Source organism: Ahaetulla prasina, chromosome 1 (genome assembly GCF_028640845.1).
Source record: "Ahaetulla prasina isolate Xishuangbanna chromosome 1, ASM2864084v1, whole genome shotgun sequence".
NCBI lineage: Eukaryota > Metazoa > Chordata > Lepidosauria > Squamata > Colubridae > Ahaetulla > Ahaetulla prasina.
In genome coordinates this window covers 290283070-290305369 of record NC_080539.1, presented here as the reverse complement: position 1 = coordinate 290305369, position 22300 = coordinate 290283070, and the positions used below count along the sequence as shown (strand labels likewise).

The window sequence follows — 22300 nt, the reverse complement described above, 5'->3', positions numbered from 1 at the left end:
ACAAAACTTTTCTGGACCTGAGCACTAGCAGGGTCCAGCACTAGCAGAATCCAACTTATTTAAGGCTTTGTTAGATAGAAGAGCTCCACTGTCCCATATACCACTCCTGTAGGCTTACTTGAAAAATCCAAAGGCATCTAAGAAGAAAACTAGGGAAAATCACTTCCAACAGGATGCCAAGAAAATATCTGGACACATCCATAAAGTCACCACAACAATTTGACTTGAATTGAAAGGGACTTTAATTTTTAGTTTTACTGGGGAAAAAGTTCCCATCACCCGTCTCCCTCCACTTATGACTGTATGACTGTAACTTTGTTGTTTGTATCCTTACGATTTATATTGATATTGTTTCCTGATTGCTTATTTGTACCCTATGACTATCATTAAGTGTTGTACCTTAGAATTCTTGATGAAGGTATCTTTTCTTTTATGTACGCTGAGAGCATATGCACTAAGACAAATTCCTTGTGTGTCCAATCACACTTGGCCAATAAAATTCTATTCTATTCTATTCTATTCTATTCTATTCTATTCTATTCTATTCTATTCTATTCTATTCTATTCTATTCTATTCTAAAGTTCATCTTTGCATTATGGAGCACTCTTTTAACTACATTGATGCCCAAAGTGACTTGTACTATAGCAAAAGCAATTCATCATCTATAAAATACTTCTTGGCATAGGGGCTGGTTATTTGTGGAACCATGTATTTCAAATTGTTTTGCCCACCCATACAGAGAAAGGTGTATGTATCGTACACACTCTCCAGTGATTCTAGAAGTTCTTCAAGCCTGGCTGTCTTCTCATTTGGAAACAGGATTAGTGTGTTTGTGAAGCCCCTGTTGTGTGTGTGGTGTTTTTTTTTTAATTGCTATGGTTGTTCTTTTTAATGTAGGTGGTTGTGTTTTTAGCAATTTTAATTGTATAGTCCAATATTATAAGCTGAACAAAGCATTTTAAAGTGGGTGATCACAAAGATTTCATAAATATTATAATAATTATAATTATAATAGCAAGAGATACCTTGGTGCAATCCCAAAACAACTGGAGCATCTCTTGAACACCATTGACATTAACAAATTCACTATCAGTCAGTTATAAAAGGCAGCATTGCTTGCAACAGCTTACATCCTGCGACAGTACCTCTAACACCATCAGACATCAACATCTGCCCATCACGGGTCCTTAGAAAGGACTTGATAGGTGGATAAAAATGCTGATTCAGTCTGAACATCTGGGTGGCTATTTAATTTCATTAATGAATAATGAAAATTATTGATACTAGTAGAGGAGAGAGAACATCCCATATTCATATTATTTGACATAAAATATCTAAATATACTTATGATATACATAAATTATTAAATAATCATTTTTTTACTTTCCATTCATGGATTAACTGAATTCATTTCTTGTTGGACAAAGAAGGATATTTTTTTTAAAAAAGGAAACTAATTCTTTGACTTAAAGACTTATTATTTTCATAAGTGTGCCTGTGATTTTTAATTAGGACCCATGCCATAAAGGACATTTTCAGATTTTAAACCCATTGGTTGACTGTGATGGCAGTGGTAGGGTTGACATGATGATGACAATGATTGATGAAAACTTAGTTGTATTTTGAGTACGTAGACACACTTAAATTGATTGGACTTTGCTAATAATTTTAAATTTGCTATTTATGAACTTTGTCCAAATTATTTCAATGAATTTAGTGTAGGATTTCTTTTGAATTTGCCTGCTTTGCAATTTAATGGAAACTGCACTTCTGGAAACTATACCCAAACTATTCAACTTTTTCCAACTTTTGAAAGGGCATAAGGGGCGTGCATAAGAGCACAAAAGTGCCTACCGTTCCTGTCCTATTGTTCCCTTCATTATATCAAATTAATATAGTTGATGCATATTTTTTTACTTATATATATATATATATATATATATATATATATATATATATATATATATATATATATATATCTTCAAGATACGTTTTATCTATGACAATTGTTTGTGTATACTGTTGTGACAAAAAGAAATAAAAAAAATGTATCTTAAATATAAAAAATGCGTGCAGTCATGTATTTGCTAGGAAACTGGAATTCTACAGCAACTCTATCCTGTATCTATTCTTAACAGCATCCAACCACCAGATTTCAGGCTTTTCTCAACCATAAAGAACAGCTCATAATGGGCATAGATTTTTACTGGTTATCTGAGAGAAACTTTTTTGTTGTTGTTAATGCACATGATTTCAGTGTGGTTTCTAATACAAGAATGGATAATAAGGATGGATGATAAGCTATGTGTATGTGTATACAACTACTTTTCAATGTGATTTTTGGATCGTGATTGTGATTTTCATAGAGAAGAAGAGAGATAGCTAGTAGAATTCCCCTATTAACTGTGCATTTTAAATTTACCAAAGATTAATATAATCTAATTTTGTTTAATACAAGTCAGTTTTGCTTTTATGACTTGCAATATTCTGTTAATCACTTCCTTCTTCCTTGATCAAATACAAACATAATTCAGCCGTTACAAATTCTTATACCAGCACTGAATATTATTTTGTGCATGATATTGAACTCAATATTCTCTTCCTGTTTTAAACAGGTTAAGACTATGAAGAAAAACTGGCACTTTGACACAAGTGGGTTGGCTTCAATATTGCTAGCCCCCCAAAAGAAGTCCTTTGTGTGTGTGACTCAAGCAAGTAGAATTACTTCTAGAGTACCTGCTTTACGGGCCAGGAATTAAGAAGGGTAAAAGATGGACTAAGTATTCTGGTAGGTTGTTTGCTTACTCTAGCAATTTCTATGAAACCTCTTGTTTAATTGCTGTACATAATATAATGTCCCAAATTTATCATATTTGTCATTATGGTCAAAATGTTCTAAAACTCTCCCTCCCTCCCTCTCTCTCTCACACACACACTAAAACAAACAAGCCCTAAGGTCAGTGTAGTTTTGTAGCTACATTGTTTATTTGGAAGCAAACCCTATGGAGCCCTGTTTTGACTAGAATATGACATATTTTGAAATTCAACAAGCAATTGATGCAAGTATAATATGTTGCTTCATAGAAAGCCAATCCTTGGTGATGTGACTGTTCAGCAACTTAAATATAAGGCTGACAGGAGTAACAATACAAGGATCATCAAAGCTTAGAATTGGCATCCTGTGGATTTGACACAAAGCTCTGAGATGGACTCTGAAATGATGTTGTTAAGAAATGAGAAATAGAAAACCTCTACAATTGATGTGACTTTCTCCTCTTGAATCATCTACTCTGGTGGCAATGATTTCAGCATCTGCATCTTTATGTATTTCAGTGTGAGCTCTGGTTTTTGAATTCTTCCTGGAAAGCAGACAAGAAAACCACGCGAACAGCAAACTCTGTGTGTGTGTGTCTGTGTGTGTGTGCTTGTGTATGCACACACATTAGGTGGCTTTTATCTGAAGCAGATGCTAGCATGGAATACACATTAACTGCGAACAGAAATCTGTAGAGAATTCTGACAGATTTCATCAATGATCTCTTAGAGATCTAGTATTTTATGTTGTAACATTTACATAGTCCTTTATCTCATCCCCAGATTAGTGTCATTGATAATAGGTCTGCCTGCATTTGTTTGTTTATATTTCATATTTCTTAACTGATCATCTCTCTCAGAGGGTTATACATATTACTCATATAGTGCCAAAGTGTATGAGTACATGTTTTTATGCAAAAGATCCTAAGGTTGATCTCCAGCATCGCCATGAGAAATTGAGGGAAAAAATGCATGATGAAAAATTACTGATAATGGTAATTTACTGATAATTCTGGGCTAGATGAACTGAAGGTCATCATCTAAACCTTATGTTGTGTTCAGTTCTTCTTGTTCTTTGGTCCCTCCTTATTAGAAAAAATCTCATTATCTTGTACAAATATTAGGAGTGGAAAAGTGAGCATATTCTATTTATTTGCATCATTAATGTATTTATGCAAGAACAAACATTTTTGAGGGTACACAAGAACAAAAACAAATTAAAAGATGGAGGAAGGAGATGATCAAGCAAGGAATAATATTAAAGGAGGATATGGGTGAAGGATCTGACCTCCTTTATACAACTTGGAGGACCCTGAATAGGTTGAGAGTTGTTGTACCTAAATGTCAAATCAATGTGCTCAAGTGGATGCTCTTAGCAAATAGCAACATGCTATGAGAATGTGGAGTTCTCAGAGGCCAGCCCTTCTGCTGGTATGTTTACTACTACCAGAAACATGTACTGATAATTATTTATTTTTAGCCAATGACAAAGTCAAGCAGTTGGCTTTGTTCTGGCACTTTAAAATTTGATTTAGACATGGAGGAGGAGGAAGAAGAATCAGTGTATTTACATCAGTAATGTTTCTGCACTACTAACCCTTTCGAGGAAAAACAGACTTCAGTATCTACTTTGTCATATATTTGGGAGGAAGCAAATTTTACTACCACTTATTTGGTTTTGGTCAAATAATAACTTCATAATAAAATACAGGCCTAAGGATTATACTTATACTTATACTTATAGACAAAGACAGTCTTCTTTTCCTGAGCTTCCCTTTATTTTTTGGGGAAAGCCAGCTAAATGTGTATTATCAGCAGTCTGGCTTATGAATAACTACTGTATACTCCCCAAGCAATGCAAAAGGATAAATTAACTCAGATTCCAAATCAGTACATTTATTAAAGGATCCAGCAAAGAGGCTACAAATGTTTAGCAGCTTCTTAAATTTGAAAAAACAACAACAACCCATTAATTCTGCAAACTAAAACTGAACTAATATTTATTATGAGCTATAACTTTTAAGGATCTCTTGCAAGGCAAGAACCTGAGTTTTACTGCTTTTTAGAACAAACAAGTTCAGACAGTTCATTAGTTACTAATGAGTTGGAAATAGCTTACAAAAATAAAATTTGAAATGACCAATCAAATAACTTAGATGAACTGATCTAGTATATTTCCAGTGATTGCTACAGTACTTGTTTAGTATAATACTAGTGAAATTAGCTTGGGATATGGATTCATGTATAACTGTTGTGATAAATAAATAAATAAGTACCGTATATACTCGAATATAAGCCGATCCGAGTATAAGCCGAGGTCCCCAATTTTACCCCAAAAACTGGGGTAAACTGGGGACTCGAGTATAAGCCGAGGGTGGGAAATGAGGCACCTACCGGTTGGGGAAACCCTCCCTCCCTCAGCTGAGAAGGCTGGCGGCTCCCCCCCCCCGCCCTCTCACTGCACCGGCAGGGCTTCAGTCCGGTAAAATGTGAAAAAAAGAAAAAAAAAAAACTCGAGTATAAGCCGTATATACTCGAGTATAAGCCGAGGGGCTTAAAAAAAAAAAACTTGAGTATAAGCCGTATAGACCCGAGTATAAGCCGAGGGGACGTTTTTCAGCACAAAAAATGTGCTGAAAAACTCGGCTTATACTCGAGTATATACGGTACATAAATAAATAAATAAATAAATAAATAAATAAATAAATAAATAAATAAATAAATAAATAAATAAATAAAATTCATGTATATACTGTTGTGACAAATAAATAAAATAAAATAAATAAAAATATATTCTAACCCTGGATATATGTTTCTTTAGAAAAATTATTGCTAAGTGGCTAAAGGAGGCCTAGGTTATTCATGTTTATGGATTATATAGGTATCAAGCGGATACATTTTGAATAGCTAAATTTTTCAGTGATAATGATCTTACAAGCATAAAGAAAAAAGACTCCAGATTTTAAATTACTATCCTTCATAATGTTCATAAATCACGTAGAACTCTTCCCTGCCCCCATGCCAGCTTCCAAACCTAAAAGCTGTTATGCCTAAAAGTCAACAACAACTTGATGGAATCATTCATTCATTCATTCATTCATTCATTCATTCAATCAATCAATCACATGACCATCTTCCTCTAAGCCTCCACAATCTTTGCTCAGAGTAGGCAACTTGAGACTTTCTATATATTGCAGAATTATAACTAAGAAGTGTGGCCAAAAACAATAATTATTGGAAACTGTCATTCAACAATATATGGTATACCATAACATTCCTACTACTTTATGTTGCTTCTACGAATAGTTAGCCAAGTCTGCCTTCAACCGCTAGAGTTGAAAATAGAAGGTCAGTAAATACCCATAGTGGGGGGAAAAGCATAGATTTGCCTTGTGTCAAGATTAATGACTTGTCTGAGGTTCTGCTGATTTTTGAGTCACTCTCAGTCCTATATGAAGTCATCTCAGTGGATTTTGGATTCCTACTCAACAGCATTGATTTATGGAGGAAGACTCCACAAATGGCCTTTACCACTACACGCTGGTAAAGGCCAGCGTGTAGTGGAGTTTAATGTGTGGCTAAAGGAGTGGTGTAAAAGGGAAGGCTTTGGTTTTATTAGTCATGATGTCTGCAACTGGTCCAATGAAAAATTGTACAAAAGAGATGGATTGCATCCATCAAAGAAAGGGACTGAGTTACTTAGCAATACATTCACAGATTTTCTGGATAAACATTTAAACCGAACAGTGGGGACAGAGAATTAACTGATATAGAAAATTTCTGTCCCCAGCAATCGAAAACTAAAAGGGTTATCAGTGCATGTAACATAGATGTCTGTATGGGTAAGACTATCAACCATGCTATCAAGCAAAACCAAGCATTTAACAGTGAGTGCCATACCATGTGCACTAAACCAACAGGTGGCATGAAAGTAGGGGCAGTCAACACAGGTTATGTAGACAGTAAACACAAGATCAATCCAAATGGACTCAAATGTCTATACACCAATGCACAGAGTATGAGGAATAAACAGGGTGAATTAGAAATCCAAGTAAATGAGGGTAGATATGATATTGTTGCCATTACGGAAACTTGGTGGGATGAAACTGACAAATGGAACATACAGCTAGAGGGATATAAATTATTTAAAAGAAATAGACCAAATAAAAGAGGAGGTGGAGTTGCACTATATATAAGAAATAACTACATCTCTACAGAAATAGAGCACAACAATGATGAAAATCATCTTGAATGTATTTGGGTCAATATAAAAGGGTGAAAACGATATTGCCATAGGTCTATACTATAGGCCACCCAACCAAACAGAGGAAGTAGATGAACTTTTGCTAGTCAGCTAACTAAGGTATGTAGGAAGCACATCACAGTAGTAATGGGGATTTTAACTACCCTGACATCAACTGGGAAACAAACTCTGCACCAAGTGGAAGATCCAACAGGTTCCTAACAAACCTAGCAGACAACTTTGTTTCCCAAAAATAGAGAAGGCGACAAGGATCAGCCATATTGGACTTAATTCTCACTAACAGAGATGAAATGATAGAAGGTGTTGAAGCTACAGGAACCTTGGGGCAAGTGACCACGCAATATTGGAATTCAACATTAAGCAAATACAAGTAGTAGAACAAAGTCAAACTAGAGTCTTGGACTTTAAGAGAGCTAATTTCAATAAACTTAGAGAGATCTTGAGAAGGATTCAATGGATGAGAATCCTCAGGGGGAAAACAACTCAAGAAGCTTGGGAAATTTTGAAAAGTGAGATTATAAAAGCACAGTCTAACACAATACCAATGAAGAAGAAAATAGTAGATCACAAAAGAAACCAGCATGGATGCATAAAGAACTATCTGACAAATTGAAAGACAAAAGGACAAATATAAAAAGTGGAAAGAGGGCAAATAACTAAGGCAGAATATCAGCAACAGCCCGAGCCTGTAAAGATGAAGTGAGGAAAGCTAAGGCTCACAATGAACAAAGGCTAGCGACAAAAGTAAAAATAATAAAAAGCTTCTTCCAACATGTTAAAAACAAGAAAAAAGTCAAGGAAACAATTGGCCCATTGCTGGGAGAAAGTGGCAAGAAGATGACAAGCAACAGGGAGAAAGCAGATCTACTGAACTCATATTTTGCATCTGTCTTTACACAAAAGGAAAAACAATCCAACCTATCAAAAACAGCACTACAAAAACAGATTAGAAACACAAGTTAAAATAGGGAAGAAAATGGTAAGTGAACACCTGTCTACCCTAGACGAGTTCAAATCACCAGGACCGGATGGATTACACCCCAAGGTTCTGAAGGAACTGGCAGACGTGATCTCAGAACCACTGAACTATATCTTTCAAAGATCCTGGAGCACAGGGAGCTGCCAGAGGACTGGAAAAGAGCTGATGTAGTTCCCATCTTCAAAAAGGAAAAACAGATCCAGGAAACTACAGACCTATCAGTCTGACCTCAATACCGGGAAGATTCTGGAAAAGATAATCAAGCAACGAATCACGAACACCTAGAAGCAAACAAAGTAATAACCAAAAGCCAACATGGGTTTGTCAAAACAGATCATGCCAGACTAATCTTATCGCATTCTTTGACAAAATGACAAAATTAGTAGACCAGAGGAATGCTGTTGATATAATTTACTTGGACTTCAGTAAAGCATTTGATAAAGTAGACCATAACCTACTACTAGATAAAGTAGAAAATGTGGGTTAGACAGCACCACCACCAGATGGATTCGTAACTGGCTGACCAACCGCACTCAACGTGTAGTCCTCAACGGAACTACATCCACATGGAGGAAGTATGCAGTGGAGTACCCCAAGGCTCTGTTTTAGGCCCAGTACTCTTCAACATCTTCATCAATGACTTGGACGAGGGATAGATGGGGAACTCATCAAATTTGCAGATGACACCAAGCTGGCAGGAATAGCCAACACTCCAGAAGATAGGCTCAAGTTACAGAAAGATCTTGACAGACTTGAACATTGGGCGCTATCTAACAAAATGAAATTCAACAGTGAAAAAGTAAGGTTCTACATTTAGGCCAAAAACAAAATGCACCAGTACCGTATATGTGGTACCTTGCTCAATAGTAGTACCTGTGAGAGGGATCTTGGAGTCCTAGTGGATAACCATCTAGATATGAGCCAGCAGTGTGCAGCAGCTGTTAAAAAGCCAACACAGTTCTGGGCTGCATAAACAGAGGATAGAATCAAGATCACGTGAAGTGCTAGTACCACTTTATAATGCCTTGGTAAGGCCACACTTGGAATATTGCATCCAGTTTTGGTCGCCACGATGTAAAAAAGATGTTGAGACTCTAGAAAGAGTGCAGAGAAGAGCAACAAAGATGATTAGGGGACTGGAGGATAAAACATATGAAGAACAGTTGCAGGAACTGGGTATGTCTAGTTTAACAAAAAGAAGGACTAGGGGAGACATGATAGCAGTGTTCCAATATCTCAGGGGCTGCCACAGAGAAGTGGGAGTTGGGCTGTTCTCCAGAGCACCTGAGGGTAGAACAAGAAGCAATGGGTGGAAACTGATCAAGGAAAGAAGCAACTTAGAACTAAGGAGAAATTTCCTGACAGTTAGAACAATTAATCAGTGGAACGACTTGCCTGCAGAAGTTGTGAATGCTCCAACACTGGAAATTTTTAAGAAAATGTTGGATAACCATCTGACTGAGATGGTGTAGGGTTTCCTGCCTGGGCAGGGGGTTGGACTAGAAGGCCTCCAAGGTCCCTTCCAACTCTGATGTTATGTTATGTTATGTTATGTTAAATGTTTAAATGTTTCTTTTTGATTTAAAACATGGACTTTTTTTAAAAAAAAAGTACTGAACAACATAGTTTTTTTTTTCCTTTCATCAACATTAAGTTACAACATGCTTGGTTATTATCAAAAGATGAAAGATTTCTTGAGAAAAGCAGATATGTCTTTTGTGCCATCAAAGTTTAATTTCCGTACCTTTTACTAGAGCTGAAACCCAGCAAGGGCCAGCATAAAACAAAAATGTCTCTCTTGCTCTTTTCTTATAAGTATAACCCTCATCACTTCTTGATGGGAGATCACGGCATAATGTATGACCCGAGTCTTTGCTATTCTTGGGGATTGTGCAGCATATTATTTTCTTCAGAAAGAGAAAAGAAAGTTCCCTCATAGTCTGCACTTTGGAATTTACTTCATTGCTCAGTTTCAAAGAACTAAAGAACTAAATTCATGAAGATCCTTCATATTCACTTTTATTAATAGTTATATAAGGTCTCAATGCTAGATTATCCCATGGATATTTCAGTCTATACCTAATAAAAATGTAAAATTTCAGTAGGAAATTGCCCCATGGATATCTCATTCTAGCAGTAGAACATTCCACATATTAATCAATGGGTGGAGATGTATTTGTGTCTGCTAATAAATTTAGTTAAATTCTATTATTATTTATTTAGCATATGGCGATATTACACTATCCAGGAGACTACAGTGTTAATATATAGTAGTTGTTTGGCTGCTAATGATTGCTGGTTCATTCAGTTTACAATAATATGCTACCCAGAGTGCACCACAGGGGGTGAATTAGTTCCACACTCAGAAAAGTGCATTGGTATTCTGCAGTGTCATTTGGGGCTTTTCCAATGTCACCTTACGTTCAGGTGTCACCTTTGGGCAAATCTGGCACCTGTTGAATTCATACTGCCTCTTGAGGTGCCATTTTCCCCACCAAGTATCTATTTATCTATTTATCTACTTGTATGTAACATTCCTTCAAACTATTAGGTTGGCAGAAGTTGAGGCAAGTGAACTTGACAGATAATCAATCAATCAATCAGTAAGTCAGTCAGTGGAACAACTTGCGTCCAGAAGTTGTGAATGCCTGCAACACTGCAAGTTTTTTTAAGAAGAGATTGGTCAAACATTTGTCTGAAATGACATAGGATTTCCTGCCTAATCAGGGGGTTGGACTGGAAGACCTCCAAGATCCCTTCCAACTCTATTATTCTAAGATGGGAGCTCACTCTGTCACGCAATGCTAGAACTCAAACCACCAATGTACAGACCTTCTCTAGCATCATTAAGCCAGTAAGCCACCATGATCTCCATGTTATAAAGCTATAGCTTTTATCACAGTTAGTGTTTTTCTCCTTACTTTTTTTTTTTGTGTGGTGCATTATTATTGTTGATTTTGTCAAATGATATCGATCTATAAATGCCATAGTGAGGACAGGTCCCATTTTAATAAGAAAATAATGTGACAGCCGGTATAGGGTCTCCTGCTTGAGCATGGGGCTGGACTGAAAGCTCTCCAAGGTCCCTTTCAGTGATGAGATTCAGCCAGTTCGCACCACTTCGGGAGAACCGGTTGTTAACTTTCTGAGCAGTTTGTCAAACTGGTTGTTGGAAGAAATCATTAGGGCAGAGAACCGGTTGTTAAATTACTTGAATTCCACCACTGGTCCCTTCCAATTCTGATGTTCTACAGTAGTGGCCAAAATTGTGGAAACTTTTTGGGAAAAGTGTATTTTTGAGGTTTGATGGCTAATAACACCATTTTTATTTTTTGGGAGTTTCAAGATAATCATATTCCACTGCTGGAATGGCCTGGGAGTAGCCCAGAACTTAACCCAATTGAAAATCTATGGAGCCGACTAAAGAAACTTGTTACTGAGAAGTGACCCAGCAATAAAACCCATTAACAGAAGCAATCATTCAATCTTGCTTTCACATTATAATAGCTGCAGAACTAAAAGACTTGGTTCACTCCATGGGAAGATGTTGTAAGGCTGAAGGTTATGTCCGTTCATGCTGAAGGTTACCCTACTAACTATTAACTGACATTGTGATAATTTTTGTATATCTCATTTCACTTTTCTTCTTTATAACTGCTAATCTAATAGCAAATCCTTCATAAAAGTCATTGCATTACATTCTTGATTAAATTATCTTTCAACTGATATATAATATGGTACTACTCCCAAAAAAAATGGTGTTATTAGCTAGTTTTAGGAAATACACTTTTCCCAAAAGGTTTCCACAATTTTGGCCACTACTGTATATTCTATGTAGAGTCCCTGACCCTGCATATTGAAGTAGTGATTCAGGTGCTTATTCGAGCTAACTTCCTGTCAGCCCTTCAAGGTAGACCATGTCAATTGCAGATGCCGTAAAGATTCCAGAAATGCTATTTTGTCATTATAGATAGTATTGACAGAATCTTAGAAGCAAGTCTAAAATATTTCTTCCTCTTTTTAAGAACTAGCTTAAGGGGGGAGGGGGGAAGGAAAGGGGGAGGCTCTTCTGAGATTCTCTCCCCTCCCCACATGTTCAAATCTCCCAGGGCTGAGCAACCGTTTCTCCTTTCCCACCGCTGTCACAAGTCAGACCTAAATTTCTTTTACCATTCCTTTTAACAACAGAAGCTCTGAGCAATTGCAGATTGTATCTCCTAAGCCACAGAACGATAATAACTGATTTGCATTTTCGTAGTGTTATATCAGGAGCCATAAGCTGAAGCTAACAGGGAGAATTCATACCAAACCATGACGGTTGTAATAAGGAGCAAAACATGAGAGAAGTCATGGTTAATTTATACATGAAACTTTGGATAGTTGGTCAAGGAATGTCACAAATTGTCTTGAACGAAAGAGCAGGAGAAATGGCTCCATCCTTGTATAAGGTAAAGGTAAAGGTTCCCCTCGCACATACATGCTAGTCATTGCCGACTCTAGGGGGCGGTGCTCATCTCCGTTTCAAAGCCAAAGAGCCAGTGTTGTCCGAAGACGTCTCCATAGGCATGTGGCCGGCATGACTCTACGCCAAAGGCGCACAGAATGCTATTACCTTCCCACCAAGATGGTCCCTATTTTTTCTACTAGCATTTTTACATGCTTTCGAAACTGCTAGGTTGGCAGAAGCTGGGACAAGTAATGGGAGCTCACCCCATTACACGGCAGCACTAGGGATTCGAACCGCTGAGCTGCCGACCTTTCGATCAACAAGCTCAACGTCCTAGCCCCTGAGCCACCGCGTCCCTCCATCCTTGTATAGATAAGATATTTATGTGTGATATGTCTGTGCAATATATCCTCTGTAACATGTATATAAAATCTATATAATAGTTATCACTATTTTCTGACTGTTCTTAATTTGCAAGTGAATATTTTCTAAATCTCTTTAAAAAGAAAAGAAAAGAAAAAAGAAGAGAAGAGAAGAGAAGAGAAAAGAAAAGAAAAGAAAAACAAAGCATGGTCCTCTTAAATGGACTGAGTTCTTCAGATTACCCTCCCCCCCTTTTTTTTCTTTTTCTTTTTCTTTTTTCTTTTTACAGTGCTATGGTAATTGTATGCAGCAGTTACTCTTGCTGTGGCAGTAAAATTTCTCCAGCATCTATACATTTCTGAACTAACTATTACTGAAACTTTGGAGCAGTAAAATAGTAATTTCATTGATTCCTCTTTTCATTTTGCTGTTAAATATTACTTACATTTCTACTTCAATTCTCACTTGCCTTGTTTGCATGAGAAAATCAATTCTAGATTCTTCCATCACCATACATGCAAATCACTGAGTGATGTTCAGTTCAGCTTTTGTATTGTCAGAATACTAGAGATGAAAATATTTTATATAGGTCATCAGTGCAGGAATCTAAATTAAATTAAAAGATGAAAGACGGCTGAATGGTCTATGCTTGAAGATATCCTGTGTAAAAGGGAGCCCACTACTTCCCTGGGTAATTGATTCCAATGTTCCTAATGTTTCTCATTTAATCAGAATCTCCTTCCTGTAATTTACATCCATTAATCCATGTCTTCCACTCTGAGATGATTATGACCTTCTTTGTGGCATCTTTTATTTATTTGATGAATGCTGTCATATCATCCCATGGTCTTTTCTTCTCAAGGCCAAGTGTGCCCAAATCCTTCCATCTGTCTTCCTAGAATTTAATTTGTAACTGCCTGCGTATTTTCTCTGCTCTTATTTGAACCTATTCCAGTTTCTCTAAAATCTTGCTAAAGTGGTCACATACTCACTCAAGTCTGACCAAAGAATGGTGAAGTGGAACAATCAGTTCCTATTATTTAGAAACCAATCTCCAAAAGTAGAAATTAAATTCCAGACAATCATGTCCTGTTCTTTCACCACAATACCCCTTTCAGTTTCTATATATGGCAGCAGTGTAATATTATTCTGTCCAATCTGTCCCAGTGGCTTATAATGACCTAGTGTGATTCCTGCTTCCTTCCATTTTTCGTTGCTTTTAATATCGAAACAAAAATAAAAGATCAAAGTCGCTAAGTGAAGCTGAATTCCTGGTAACTACAAGGACACAGTCATGTAGCTTTCCGGGCAACAATTTGGAAGTGATTTGCCACTGCCTCCCTTTGAGATATTTTTTTTTCCACATCCCCAGACTAGCCTACAGGTTTCCTAATGCCTGGGAATCTCCCATCCCATCCTAACCCTGCTAGTATTTATGCCCTGACATTTAGTATCTTGATTTTAAGAAAATGCATTTTCTCCATGAGACAGCGAACCCCCTTAAGAAAAGCATCTGAATGAATAATCTGAACCGTCTTCTGCAGGCATGCGTAACTTTTCGTACGTTTGGAACTGTTATGTCAGATTGGACGGAAAATGCATGCCTTTTAAATGCAATCTGGGTTGTGCAACAGTCCTATATGCATTTATATGCAAGGGGAAAGGTCTCTAAATCAATTACAGTTCAAAATTTATTTTCTAATTAGCTGTTTCATTGTGACTAACACTCACCACTGGCCTTCATAAATAAATTAATGGCACTTCCACCCGACCTTACAGAAGGTAGGAATTTTTCCACATTTCTCAATGTGAACCCATGTTTTATAGTCTCATTGGGGGGGGGATTGGCCTGAGTAGAGGACAAGATTGCATTTTCTGGCCCTGCCTTCACAATGCCTTTCCTTCACCCCTATCTAATGAGGCAAGGCAATTGCTGCACTCTATTAATAGCCATGCTTCACACTGCTGTAAAAGCTTGGTATCTCCCTGCTTAAAGGTTGCAGGGAAAAATCCTGGGGGAGAAGAAGGATGGAAACAGAGAAGCCAGCATTGTGCTGGGCTTGACTGCTTTCCCCACACTTCCTTCTGTGTTTTTGCCAGATGGTATCATCCTAGCCTTGCTCATCTGTGTGGCAAAAGCCGTTCCTCCCAGTTTCGCTCTGGATTTATCTTTACCATAAGCATTCTTCCCCATTCCCTCACAGGACAGTCCCTTTTGATGAAAAGGCGGAACGAAAATAAAGCTCTAGGCTTTTCTCCCCTTACACCTTGCGCACAATGCAGGATCTGCTGGTGAGTCAGTCATGCGGCATAATCTCTCCCCCTCTCCCTCATTCCCCCTCCCCAATGCCTATTACTCAGGAACTGCATGACGACTTGGAAGCAATAACAAAGCACAAGATATTCCAAGATAATGAAAAGCCCTCAGCTGAAATCAAACGCTCAAAAAAGGGCAAGTGTATTTCCAGATGGGGCAGTGGTGAGCCATAAATGGGACAGAACACCAGAATATTATCCTAATACCAAAAAGTAATGGAGGGTGTCAACCTTTTCAAATCCCCAGCAAATAGAAGGTAGCTATTTGCAATGTACCGTTTGATTTTTCTTTTTTAAAGAGGGGCAGTGAAATACACAGGGTCTGATGTCAAAAGATATAAATGTAAACAAACAAACAAAAAAGATGAAGAACAAACACTTCTTTCTTCTTGTAAAAAAAAAAGCAACAACAGAAAAGCCAAGTGTGTTATAGGCTTTCCAAAAGGAGAGAGACTGTGGTAGGGATGAAATTCCTCTAGAATAAATATAGACTAAGAAAGCTCTGTGGAGGTTGCTAAGCAGCAGTGGCCAAAGAAGCAGAAAGCAGGCAAAGCTTTGAAACAAAATTGGTGACATCTGGGTTAACTGAAGTCAGTGCTTACTCTCTTTTCTTCTGTTGCAGGAGATATGGGATGGAGGGTGTTTTCCAAGTTTCATATATCACCCCCAATCCCTCATACTGTATATGCTCACCTATTCTCTCCTTAGAGAATTGGACATTATAAATGGAATAGTGGGGGCAGGGATTTCGAACCTTTGTATATGTATGTGTGTGTGTATACATATATACATATGTGCTAGTCGTTCCTGACTCTAGGGGGCGGTGCTTATCTCCATTTCAAAGCTGAAGAGCCAGCATTGTCAGAAGATGTCTCTGTGGTCATGTGGCCAGCATGACTAAATGCCAAAGGCTCATGGAATGCTGTTACCTTCCTACCAAAGCTGGTCCCTATTTTTCTACTTGCATTTTTTACGTGCTTTCGAACTGCTAGGTTGGCAGAAACTGGGACAAGTAACGGGAGCTCACCCCGTTACGTGACACTAGGGATTTGAACCACTGAACTGCTGACCTTTCGATCGACAAGCTCAGTGTCTTAGCCGCTGAACCACCAGGTCCCTTTATGTGTGTGTGTGTGTGTGTGTGTGTGTGTGTGTGTGTGTGTTGTTAAGTTGAACTTACATATTCACTTACATGATTTACATGATAGTACATCTTACTCAAGGTGGCTTCAGATTTTATCCTTCAAATTTACTGCTGCTGCTGCTTCTGATGATATTGTCCAATGTATTTCCATAGAGCAAATTCCTATCTTATATTCTCCACATCTATTATTTATAAAGTAACCATCTCTCCAGACCTTAGGAATTGAAGCCATGTAAAGCAGTCCAAAAGATAAGAATAATTATTTTTGCATAAATCTATCTGGTGAACCAGTTGTTCCATTCCTAGATTGAGAGGCCCTTCAAACAATCACTTATGCTCTAGTCACTCCCCAAATGGATTATTGAAATGTGCTAAACATGGGTCTATCCTTGAATATTACTCAAAAGCTATAGCCGGTTTAGAATATAGAGCCACAGGCAGTGATGGGCATGCTACGGTATGTCCATAGTACATCCATACTATTGCTGCAGTGTGAGATGCACTGATTACCATCTTGCTTGTGATACAATTTAAGATTCTGGTTGTTACTTATGAAGTCCTTCATAATCTAGGACCTGGTTATTTGAGGGACCACCAATCTCCAATAGTTTCTGTTCATTCATTAAGATTGGGGAGAGTGGGCACACTCCAGCTATCTTTGATTGAACAATACCATCTATTGCAAGGTTGTCAAACTTGCGGCCCATGGGCTGGATGCATCACACACTGGCCATGCCCACTTCCAGTTTAGAGAAAAAAAGTCACAATGACAATGTGATATCGCGAGATTGACACCTGTGATCTATTGGGTCTAAGAAGCATGCTTGTCTGTGGTTGGATCTGACCTCTGATATATCAACCCCCCATGATTTCTGTATTGCTCTTACACTGATGAAATTCCAAAGTTCTTTGTCTTCCCAGACCTGGCAATAGGGTGGTTGGGACGCCCCATCAGATTTTTTTGGTAATGTTTTTTGTTTTTGTTTGCTTTGTTCTTTTCTGAATGTGCCTCATCCTCCTCCTCTTCCTCCTTGCCATTCAGAATTATATGAGATGGGCAGCTTCTAAATTTAAATGATAGGAAGCTAGATCTTAATGGATTTCCTTGAGTTAATAAAATGTAATCATCATAGCATCAAAGATTCCCTTTTTACATTTAGGTTCCCTGGAGAAATAGGGTTTCTCCTTATATGGCTTCTCTAAACAATTATTTCAATGTGCAATGGACCCTGGAACTATTTTCTATTTTTTGCAGGTCTCATCTATATGAATTAAAGATCTATATTTTAAAAAAGGAATATATACCTTATAAGGCATTCAGTAACATAAAATAATCTAATTGTTGATTTGACTTATTTATATATGTAAGTCAAACAATTACATTTGTTCTAAAATGGAATAATATAAGAGGCTAGAGAAAAAAACCCTGCGGCCCTAATATAAGAGGCTAAGGGAAAAAAAAATTCAAACATCTGCACTTACTTATCCCTGAAAGTTGGAGGTTTAATTTCTATATTTTTTTCTCTACAGCTCATGTGATTTTAGCAAGTGAATTACTGACTTTCTATCTGGAGCTGTTCATTATCACTTCTTAATGAATAGTCCTCTGCCAGTAGTGGTTAAAATTAAATAATTAAATAAATGATAATTATGATAATGTGGCATTTCTCCAGGATAGTTATGAGGCAAAAGTAACAGGGGAATATTGGACACAGAAATGTGTTTATGGAATAGAGTAAAATGTAGATGTTTTGTTGTTCTACTTGATGTTAAGGTAGTGTTCTAAATTTTAATGCACATTTTCTGTACTGTTTATTTTATTTTTTTAAAAATCAGTCATATTTCCAGGCTATTTGTAGGTGTATATGGAGTCCGAGAACCTGGTTGAACACCAATCTCCACATTATTGTTTTAAAAGTATCAGTGGCTGTATATTCTTCCTTCCTTTTGCTTTACTCTAAAGCTAAAAGAGTAGCACACCTTGTCCTTATCATCATTACAGTTTCTTTCAATGCTTCATATTTTAGCAAAGCAAAAGGTAGTCCTTAGGGACTAGTCTGAATCAGTACTGAAGCAGGTGACAAAAATGTTACTATCCTAAAATCCTATCTTTTGTATAAATGGTCTAGTTAGAACAGAGAATGGAGCACATATTTTCATACAAATGGACTTACATTTAGCTCTTCCATTGCCTGGCTTTTTGGAGAAGATTTTTGAAAACTTCAGACTGAAGTCGTAGAGAATTACTTCCAACATGTATTGATAGTACTGTACTGATGGGATTAGATAGTTCAGAGGTTTGACTCAATGTAAATTAATGTTCTCATGAGATTTTTTATCAAAGGACAGGTTGGATCATTCCTAAGTGCTGAGGAAATATGGTGGGAAAGGACAATTGCTTGGAGAGACATGGACAGAACCTCCTAGCAATTATTTTGTTAAGATCAGCAATCAATCAATATTTATGTGAGATGGATTCAACTCCAAATCTAAACAAAAAAGTTTGACTTTTGTATGAGGGCCTTAGATATCTACGTAACAGTACTCCAGTCTGGGCCAAAGTAGATAGTATTTTATGTGGAACTTATATGATGTAAAAAGTATAACTAGAGACAGTCTAGGAAAGAGGACCAATTGTATTATAAAAAGAATAAGAGATTTTGGCTCTATCATTTTGGATAGGTGGATTTCATATTCTCTGCTTCAGTGCAGAACACTTCTTGAGGCTCTCTGAGCTGGGTTGTTTGCTTTCATACATCTCATAACCCAACTAGGCAACATCTACATCTTGTAAACTAGGTAACATTTTCAGTGTGAATGAGTGTGGCGTTTGCTGCAGTGGTGGGTTTCAAATTTTTTTACTACCAGTTTTGTGGGCATGGCTTGGTGAGTGTGGCTTGGTGGGCATGGCAGGGGAAGGATACTATAAAATCTCCACTCCCTCCCCACTCCAGGGGAAGGATACTGTAAAATCTCCATTCCCTCCCCAATCCAGGGGAAAGTTACTGCAAAATCCCCATTTCCTCCCAATCAGCTAAGACTTGGGAGGCAGAGAATAGATGGTGACGGGGCCAGTCAGAGGTGGTATTTACTGGTTCTCTGAACTACTCAAAATTTCCGCTACCGGTTCTCCAGAACTGGTCAGAACCTGCTGAAAGCCATCTCTGATTTGCTGCCAGTTTATATGTAGTAGTTTGCCTTGCCAGTAGGTATCTCCTTCACTTCAGCCAGGCTTTTATCAAGTCCCAAAGAAATCAAGTTATGGGTAGGATTGATAAAATTTCTCCAAGCTCTTTATTTAGGCTCTTTGGCTGCAAGAACTAACAATAATCAAGGAAATAAGCACTGGACCTGTGAGAGGAGGGAAGAAGTATGTCTATAAAGAAATGTTCAATTGTACTGCTCTCAAAGTGTTGGTTGCAAATAATATTTTCTTGAAAAACAAATCACAGCAAATAAATGGTAAAACATATTTAACTAAGCATAGTTCATAAAGTATAGAAATTACTAACTCAAAATTTACAGATGGGTTATCAACCTGGATAGCAAATAAAGATGAATGCACAAAATAATTCTCTGATTTTGAAATTAAGCAGGTTTACAGTTAAAAGTATTGGTGACATATTTTCTATTCAGAGATCAATATTATCCTGTTCAAGAGAAACTGAATTTAGGTAAATGGTGCTTTAAATTCTTAGTTTTATTAAATAGTTTCTACATTTAAGAAAGAAAAGATCTAATTCCTTTCTCAAAACTATCAAAAGAAATAATGTCTTATTTATATATAAGAGCCAAAAGAAATAATGTCTTATTTATATATAAGAGCCAAAAGGAACTGATCCATTAAACACTTTAAAAAACATGATGAAACAAAATAAATGTTTTTCTATAATGCGTACTTTTTCCATACTATAACAGCTCAGTTTTATTTGTACCCTTTGAAATACATCAGTGCTGATGTCTTAATTTAATACTGTTTATTGGTTTCTGTATTTTTTATTGCAAGGATATCAGCATATATATGAAATATTTAAGTACATTTGTTCAGTACCTAGCACTTCTTCTAAGAGATTCTATAAAATAAAATACACTAGTACAGAGCACCTACTTCTGTGGTTAGATTTATGTTATAGTTTATCTAGTTCCAGAAGTAAATCAGGGTTGCATCTCCAGATACAGAATTGTAGTGTGGTATTTGTGGCAATTGCTGTAGTATCCCTTCCTTCTTGCTTGCAGGCTTGTATTTTTGTGTGCAGATTTGTTTCTACAGAGCACAAATGACATTGCCAATTGTCTATCAAATTTTCAAGCAGAGAAATCAGGAGGGACACTTCCTTTTCATACTCCAAGAGAAATTCTTCAGCAATTTTTCATTGGCAAGATTTACCATTAGCATCACTGATGAAAAAGCCAAATTGAAGAATTTCCCATAATGCCTTCTCTTAGAATCAAAGGTGTGGCAATCCAAGAGGCTGCACTTTGCTGGATATACGTCATGAAACTGAAAGACAAAACAGAACGAGAGGCAACAAAAACACATCTGGGAAAAAATTTTCTACCCCACTTTACCTTCTATGGAATAAAGCTTTGGACTGGTATCACATTGCCCAGAGTCTTTGGGCACTTCCTAAATTTCACTTCATGCCATGGTCATCCTGAAAAAGTTTGGTGGAAAGAAAAATGTGGCAAGTTCTCTTGGCTGTAAACTAATTAGGCAATTCTGGGGGGAAAAATGCTCTGGTGTTGTGAAACATTTTCAACAAAAATGTTGAAGGATTTTTAAAAATAGAAAGGAAAACCTAGAAGTGGGATGGAGCAAAATCAAAATCCTTCCATTTGTTTTGTTTTAAGTAAAGGAAAAAGTCAGGCGAGGAGTATGCAAATAAGGAAAATTGGTGCATGAATAAATAGAGTAAAATAATCTTGTTTAATGAACTTTTAGTTCACATGGAACATTGACGCACATGAACCAAACTGAGGAGTAGGGCCTTAAAATTGTAATCAATATCATGATATTTTTTGCATTCTTTGAATTCATGCATTCTTTGACAAAGTGACAAAATTAATAGACCAGAGAAATGCTGTTGATATAATTTACTTGGACTTCAGTAAAGCATTTGATAAAGTAGACCATAACCTACTACTAGATAAAGTAGAAAAATGTGGGTTAGACAGCACCACCACCAGAAGGATTCGTAACTGGCTGACCAACCACACTCAATGTGTAGTCCTCAATGGAACTACATCCACATGGAGGGAAGTATGCAGTGGAGTACCCCAAGGCTCTGTTTTAGGCCCAGTACTCTTCAACATCTTCATCAATGATTGGACAAAGGGATAGATGGAGAACTCATCAAATTTGCAGATGACACTGAGCTGGCAGGAATAGCCAACACTCCAGAAGATAGGCTCAACTTACAGAAGGATCTTGACAGACTTGAACATTGGGCGGTATCTAACAAAATGAAATTCAACAGTGAAAAAAGTAAGGTTCTACATTTAGGCAAAAAATAAATAAATAATGCACAGGTACCGTATATGTGATACTTTGCTCAATAGTAGTAACTGTGAGAGGGATCTTGAAGTCCTAGTGGACAACAATTTAGATATGAGCCAGCAGTGTGCAGCAGCTGCCAAAAAAGCCAACACAGTTCTGGGCTGCATAAACAGAGGGATAGAATCAAGATCACGTGAAGTGTTAATACCACTTTATAATGCCTTGGTAAGGCCACACTTGGAATACTGCATTCAGTTTTGGTCACCGCAATGTAAAAAAGATGTTGAGACTCTAGAAAGAGTGCAGAGAAGAGCAACAAAGATGATTAGGGGACTGGAGGCTAAAACATATGAAGAACGGTTGCAGGAACTGGGTATGTCTAGTTTAATAAAAAGAAGGACTAGGGAAGACATGATAGCAGTATTCCAATATCTCAGGGGTTGCCACAAAGAAGAGGGAGTTGGGCTGTTCTCCA

At 37.2% G+C, this 22300-nt stretch overlaps 1 protein-coding gene across 8 annotated transcripts in view; it reads left to right on the top strand.

The window, feature by feature from the left end:
- Positions 1 to 22300, top strand: part of LRRC4C (leucine rich repeat containing 4C) — a 365164-nt gene that overhangs the window by 256908 nt on the left and 85956 nt on the right. For 5 of the 8 annotated variants that reach the window (XM_058161691.1, XM_058161692.1, XM_058161690.1 and 2 more), the window contains one exon: positions 2617 to 2789. The exons of 2 other annotated variants lie outside the window; for them this stretch is intronic. The gene's annotated coding sequence lies outside the window, so the exon portion shown is untranslated. Of the gene's footprint in view, positions 1 to 2616; positions 2790 to 3334; positions 5476 to 22300 lie in introns of those variants that run through there. One more of the 8 variants, XR_009152547.1, reaches the window with a different exon arrangement.